Below are 8,386 nucleotides of genomic sequence, written 5' to 3' on the forward strand. Positions count from 1 at the left end.
TCAGTATACCTTTCTTGGAAATGTGCACCTTTTATGATATGATAAAGTTCGCAGATGAGAAAAATTGCACGAAAGATTTTTAGAGAGAGAGAGAGAGAGAGAGAAAGAAATGGAAATATGAGAACATTGTGCATAAATATAAAAATAATTTTTGCAAAAAATAATTTAGAATAATATTAAAAAAATAAGATTATTGTTTTATATACACACACTTATATATATTTTATATATAATCGATAACTATATAAAATTATAGAGTAATAAAATCGTACACACATTGTAATTGTTCGTAAAATTGATCGTTAATCCTTTTTATATGAAAAATATAATATTATCGTTTAAAACATTTTGTTTAAATCTCGAATATGTGGATTATAATTACCGAGTGATGCATAACCACGTTTTTTTTGTTACTATATAAACGTGCATTTAATGAAATTAAAAAAAATTTTTTTACATTTATTATCCCAGGGAGTGAATTCTACGGTTGCATACGGTAACATAAGTTTTTTAATTGCTTGTACATTTATATGAAAGTTTATCGTTCTACATACGAGGATAAATTTCTTATAATTTTTTAACTACTGTGTTAGTTTAATTAAATTATTTTATAGCAATATAGTACTGTAAGGAATTAATATATTATTCATGTGTGTGCCCTTAATAAGAACATTGAGAACTATTAGTAAGTTTGGTCATTAACGTTAATTATAAGTTTTTTTAGAGTAACTCACATGGTCCGAAATTAATTTTTATTCAGGAAATGTGAATTAGATGAATTTAATGTCCTAATATAATTAAAGTATAATTAAAATATTATAACTAAATATTTAATGTCCCAAATTTAATGCCTAGTATAAATTTCAAGTTATTATAAATAAGCACGACAAGCTTATTAATGCTTTAATTATGTATTTATTAGAATTTTATCACCAAATTTTATAAAATCTCAGATATAATTTAATTTTAAATAATGAATTATATGAGAAAAAGGAGAGTTAGTTTATAAAATAAATATATCAAATTAATTTTATAAAATCATTACGAAAAAGAGATTGACAGCAAGATTATCTTGAAATATTGAAAGCTCATACATTGTCCAAGATAAAATGCTATTGTTATTTTATTTTCATACATCTCCCTCATAAAAACTTGATTGTATTAATTGGAAACTTACAAAAGTATTGTAACAATAACGGGAAACATCTTCTGATATCCGATATATCCACACTGCGAATAGATTTCCTCTTCCGAGAGTCAATTTTTGCAAGAGGCCATCTCAGAGCTTTAGGATGACCTCGGATCGTACGATCCGAGATTTTCACAGCTAGCACACGTTCACAATACCGCGGACTCGTTACGCGAGATTGAAGTGATTGAACACGTTCGCACTTATTTAAGACCGGTACTCGCCGGGCTTGCGGCGGCGATGCGTGTTTTTGCTGACGAATTTCGGATGATGCGACATGTCGGCCGCGAATGCGAGTAAGTCGCCGTACGTCTTCGGGGATACGCAAGGTCCCTCGGTTCGGGAGATTGGTGGTGGAAGAAGAGTGGAGGTTCTCTCTCGTGAGGACCGACTCATGCGAGATCATCAAGCACGTGGGATAAAGGGGAACGGGAAGGGGGGAGGTGAGGCAGAGAATGCAGGATCGAGAGGAGATCGAGGTGGTTGGAGTAAGAGCGAAAGAAAAAGAGAGACGGAAAGCGGCGAGAGAGATCACAAAGCGAAAGATAACCACGGATGGAGTCTGTGAATGAGTGAGTGTGAGAGCGAGAGAGAAAGCGGCAGGAAGAGTGAAAGAGCACGGTAGAAAGGTAGATACGTTAAGCGGAGGATGAACAGAAGCCATCTGGCTCCACGGTGATATCTGTGAAGTCGAGAATATACCGGAAGAGGGAACCTTCTCTCGGCTGATGCAGTCAAAGGAAGCGGAAGAGAAGGGAAAAGCGGTTGCGGGAGACAAATGACTCTGAATGCGAATCAGCTGCACAAAACAGCTGTGTGTCGCGACGATGATGCGAAAGTACTCTCTGTACCTTTTTACGCGCGGTACACCAGCAAATCTCCGTTCTTGTGTCGACGTTATGAAAATTATTACTTGCGTGTTGTACGGAGAACATTTTTTACACAACATGGTTAATTCATCCGTTAGAGAGCCGAAGTAACGTGTTTTAACAAGCTCCCCCGGCTATACTTCTTCTCTTCGCGAGGAAGGAGAGAAGGCACAGTTGTGAGCAATCGCTTCGGGAAAGATATGATCCGCGCCTGCGGTTGCGGGGCAGCAAGGAGGAAGAAGCGGAAAAAAAGCAGGAGGAAAGAAGAAGGGATCCGACGGCGGTCTACCGCTACCGAGGCGGCGACCTACTGTCCTGCATACCACTATACTCGCGGCGCAACCTGTGCCGCGCGCGAGAGGGGAGTCGGAGTCGCGCAGAGTACACCCGGTAGATGAAAAAAGGAGCCGTAAACTTCCTTTTAACATGTGCTTAGACAGACCGGCGATTATTTAGCCGTTGGATTTCCTTCCAATCGTCCGCGATCGGTGATAGAGAGTTTAGCGGAGAAAGGTGATTCGAGCTTCGTGCCGCACGATTCGCGAAACTTTTCCCGCTAAATCACATGTGCCGGCGCGCGCGCGCGCGCGGACCGCGGATGCTTTCTAACGTGAGGAGACGCTCTTCCGTCACGGCGTGTCGAACGAGGCTTGGAGCCTCGACGTGAATTTACGCTTCCTGGCAGGCATTATTCCGGACAATACAAAACCGGTTAACGAGCAGTTTTCTCCACGTCGATTGACCTTAGCCACAATTCAACTCGCCGTTCGTCTTTTCTTGATTTTTTATCTTTCGAGCGACGAGCCTTTCCGAGACATGAAAAATGGTTAAAAGAAAATTAAAGTTAACGGACATCGTTGAAACTGGTTCGGTTTTATTCAAGATGACAAACTGTTATTATTCGGAAAACGGAGCGAAAATATACAGATAAGTTGATCTGCATTCCAACTTTATTTGTTATGCATATCGCATTAATGCTGGAGTTCGCGTTCCCTCGTGAAATGCTATTGCTAATTTTGCTTTTAATTATTTATTAACATTATATTCTTGCTCTTGGTTTGTAGAGAATTTTTTACGTGCCCCGCTGAATAATGCAAATGCATGCATTAAAATACGAATAGATATGGATGTTTTATAAACAATAACGGACCTTCTGAACGAGGATACAGTGAATACACACGCTGTGTCTCTCTCTCTCTCTCTCTCTCTCTCTCTCTCTCTCTCTCTTTCCTTCCCATAATCGAACACATAACACTGTATTCACAATGCGTATACGAATTTGCGAAACAATAAACACCTCGGATTATTCGATAAATTCGGAGAACCGTGTGAATTCAGCAATATCGCCAAACGTACCGTTCCGCTATTTCGCCCGCATTGTTTGATTTTCGGTTAAAAAGGAAATGTTATCGTGCAGCATATGCCTACAGAACTTTACACATTTAAATGCGTTATTATTTATACATTTCCCTTTTTAATGCCGATCTACTGCAACGTTGTCTGTTTATTTGCATCGCAAATATTTTGTTAAAAAAAGGTGCTTCTGAAAAAAAGTCCTATAAATCATCGCGGTTTGAAACATCAATTTGGAAAATGTATTCAGTTGCGAGAAACTTCACCGAAAACAGGTTGCAATCCCATAAATTGTTGCGGTACATCAGTTTGAAAAATGTCAATTTTGGAGATTTTATTCGCCGAGTTTCTGCCGAAACCACACGAAAACAGTTCGCCATCGTGAGAATTAATCGCGTTATCGAAAACGCTTTATTCCTCCAAAGTAATTTTTTTTAACACCAGCGGTTGATTTCGTAAAAAAGATACATCAATTTCCGGCCATTCGTTAAATTCGACCGAAACTCGCACATAAAATTCCGACGCGAAAAAGTCAATTAGGTTTCTGGAAGCGGGTCGGTTTGCGTATATTCAATTTGTTAAAACCATCCTCTGGTTATATTACACGTATTGCCGTTCTGCTAACCTGCCTATGTGAAATTCGATGCGTCTCGATTTCAGCTTCTCGCGTTACAACTTCTTTAATATGAATGTCAATTTTGATTTATAGCTAGTTTCGTGTTCCCGAGTTTTCCTCATTTATGTGTTTATTTTTCTTTTCTGCGTTGTAACACGGAATTTTTAATTTTCCAATGAAAGCATCGTTTTATCATTATATTTATAACATTTTACTAACTCTGACAAAATTTATTAACGACGATTACACATAGTACTATTTATACAGCAAAAATCAAAGAGCTAAATTTATCTTTAATTAAATACTTATGTTCCGTTATTGCGTCTCGATTTCAGCTTTTTGCGTTGCAACTTCTTTAATATGAATGTCAATTTTTATTTATAGTTAGTTTCGTGTTCCCGAGTTTTTTCCCTTATTCGCCTGTTTGTTTTCCTTTTTTGCGTTGCAACATGCGGAATTTTTAATTCTCCAATGAAAGCATCGTTTTATCATTACATTTACAATTTTACTAACTTTGACAAAATTTATTAGCGACGATTACACGTAGTACTGTTTATACGTCAGCAAAAATCAAAGAGAATTTATTTTTAATTAAATACCTATGTTATGTTCCGTTATTGCGTGCATATTTCACGAATTGCGCTTTTAAACGAAAAGAGAACATCGTTTTTTATATTTACTTCATTATTATCATGAAGACCGATTTATTTTTCTGAATATAAATGTAGCAGTCTTGGCCTTTTACCGTTAAGCATTTAAACCGTGTCTTTTGTGGGGCCTCAGTTGAATAAAGATTATTGCACAGCGCTTTTGTTCCCGCGCGTAATTTCTCAGAGTCATTCCATGAGGATCCGGTGGATGTGTAGTCGAGGAAACGGTAATAGTCATACCGTAGGTCGTACACTGGCGTACAAATGTGCACAGATTAAATTACGTAATTGTGTGTAATACTAACTGCAGATACGTTTACATTCCTTCGCACGAGTTTGCCGGTGAAGGCGCTTCATTTTTTTATCCGATTTTTCCGCGTAAATTAATGTTCCACGAGGCATGCTACACGGCGAAACGGAAGACTCGAGGTCGAATTCTTATGAGAGTCTCATTACGTTGATTACAGGTGAATGTAAAACCGAAAGAAATTCAAATTTTTAGAAATTCTGCGAACGCAATTTATGAATAATATGCTTAAAAATATATGTTTAAATTAAATTTGCTTTATGATGAATGCAATGTTGAAGAAAAATCGATATGCCTATGACGAAAGATTACATTTTAAATAATAAGATCATAGATTTCTCGAAGACACTTTCGAAATACGTATTTTCTAAATGATCATATTTAAGTTGAATATTGTCTACACAGAAACGGTGATAAAGATATATTAATACAGTATAATTATAAAATAATTGTTTAGTATAAAATCTCATGAAATGTTCTGCACGAATCTCTGAAAAGCACTTCCACTGATTTTATCGTAATATATTTTCGACGTATATTTACCATTTTACATGCATTAATGCTAACAGTATTATGGCTTATTTAAATAATACAAATTGCACTCGTGTTTTGCATATAAGTAGTCGCGAATATGATGAGTTACGTTTGACATCAATTTTGAAAATGAAATGAATAGAGATTTTGTATTTAATTCACGCATCCTCAGTTTTTCAAAATCAATTTCGTTTGAAAATACTTTCAGTCACTGTATTAAAACAGGTTGCTGTTCTTTGTCATGTGTTATTCATTAATATTAATTCGGCCTGACTAATCGTATACATGGCATTACATCTTGTTAAGCCAGTACAAGCTAGCTTATATAAAAATATAGGATATGTCTTTAATTCTCCCTTTTTTTTTAATTGCTCACTAAATCCACTCAAATCACTAAAGCGTTTTTGTTATTGAAAAGAATTTATGGAAAGATTATTTTACGATACGTTATTATTTTCTCTATCTAGATCATTGCTATCATTGCAATCATTAAAGCGTAACGGGATTTGATTACTCGGAAAGCGATACTCTGCGCGCGAGCGCGTGTCTATCCCGCTGCGAAGGTGCGATTAATAGATTTTACGTGATGGACTTTTAATCTATGTTATTTCACGACGATTTGGACAGAACTTTTATTTGCTACTACAGAAAGTTTAATGCGATTTTCTCACCGAAATAAAATCTTCGCACGGATGCGCACTTTGATAAGATACGTTTGTATGTGTGTTTTTATGTGTGAGATACTAGCTTTCCGTTCACACGATTCTTCCCAGTCGACGGTAATCGACGGAATAGATTACAACGCTGTTAACCGCATCGTGACAGGCTGAGATCGCAGTAGCGCAGTTTTTTTAATACGAGTTTTTCTTTGTAGGCGAGTATATGAGAGATTTCGCGACTCAGCTTTCACGACGCAATATCGGTGCGATAATTTTTTTTCATTTTATAAATGAATTTTATTGTTTGTTTACCGTATAGATACTAATTTATCGACAGTCTGTATCCAATTCGCAGTTCTCGATGTATTTTAAATATTTCAGATATTTTTGCGCAATTATATAACGTTTCGTGTTTCTCTCTGCATCACACAAAATGCTCGAAGGGTAATGTGTTCGTAATTTAAATTGCAGAATACATCACGGAAATATGGAAGCCGAGTATATTGTAGCTATAAAATTGTTAATTAAAAATTGTTCCATAATATACGAACTTCCAGAAAAAAAATGAATTGCACATTATTTAAACGTAACTTTATCATGAATTATTATCTGAAATTAATTTTTGGTGTTTGCCGTATGGGACATGATATAACATTATTAGTATTATTATTGCGATCGTAATTGCTGTGTATAGTAAGCCTGTAGATAAATCGGCGTTTATTACTGCAGAGCGGCAATATTACTGACAATAACCTAATTTTGCCTATTCCGAAAGTTTAATTGTTGCAAGTCGCTGCACTCGCGAATGTAATTAATAAGCTTCCGCGCACGGATGCATCCCTGTCATCCCTTGGGATTTTCTGGTACAAAGGGTGAAATGGTTTGTAATAACTGCGGAATTAAATTTACGGACTCTGAAAATGGAACAGTGCCGACTCCTTACCTTCCTATTTATCCGCGTGAACTACGGATTTGCGTTGGATATTATTGCAGAATTTGTTGTTTTGTTGAAATAACAAATTCCACAAACATGTAATTTTCCAACTGCATTATCCAGCTGCTGTTTATATCTTACACCGAGATTAAAATTACGAGAACTTTAGTCCACAAGCCTGCACTGTACTGTAATTTGTTTTGTTTTTATTCAAGAATATCTTATATTATCGCAAAGAAAAAGTTTTAGATTGCTTTTAGATTTTTTAAATAAATTTTTTTCGCTTATTACACACGCATACGTACGTAAGTTTTTTCGAAACTCTTTTACCGAGTTTTGTTCCGTTGAGCGAACCGCGTTTTAATTTACTATTACAATATTATTAAAGTGCTTAATAACCATGTCACGTGCAGAAATTGTGTTTACGATACGAATAGAATTCAAAGGGGCACAAGTGAAATTAAATCATTCCCTGAAAATTACTACGCGCTCTGTGTGAACTTAATACGACAAATAGCCGATACAATTGTCGCGAGGGGAAACAATTTTTGCCGACCTCAATCCAGGAATCCACTGCCGTCGCGTCGCGTGTGTAAGTGATTTAATGTGTACGTACCTGCTTGTTCCAATTAAGGCGTTCATCGGACAAATATGTGTCACGGGTCATCGATATAAAACCAGGACGATGTGAGCAGAACAGTAGATCGGCAAGCCCGCTTGGCAGAGATTACGATATGTGACGAGACGACTCGTGCCGGCTCTTCCTTTTTCTAATATGTCAGTTTTTATCTCGTGAACGGCGACCGTCCGAAAAAATGAAACGTCGCTCGACGTCTTTGACGTATCGAGATATGTGCCAAGTGACGAAGATAATCTTCGCGGTTGCTCGCACGAGAATGCGACTTTATCATTCCGTATATTAATCTAGCGTTCCGACACCTTTGCGTCAAACTGTTCTTGGACGCGTTTCCGTTTCTCAAAGTACTCCCCGCTGCTACTTCGTTACTGCACGCGCCTTTGTAATAAAGCACTCATACAAATTACAGTTCCGTGCTTTGCACGTAGATGAAAACGAATCGCTGACCTAGAAAGCATGTCCCATCGCTATACGGCGTTACGAAATAAGTTTGTGTTCGTTCTTAGAAAAAAGCCCTTAAAAAATTGCGATTTTAACTTTAAAGTAGCGAAGTAGAGGAGTAAAGTACAGCGATATATAGATATGAATACTTTACGAGAATCTGACATCGATATATATATACATATATATATATATAT

This window comes from Wasmannia auropunctata, unplaced genomic scaffold (assembly GCF_000956235.1).
Source record: "Wasmannia auropunctata unplaced genomic scaffold, wasmannia.A_1.0 LD334250.1, whole genome shotgun sequence".
Taxonomy (NCBI): Eukaryota; Metazoa; Arthropoda; class Insecta; order Hymenoptera; family Formicidae; genus Wasmannia; species Wasmannia auropunctata.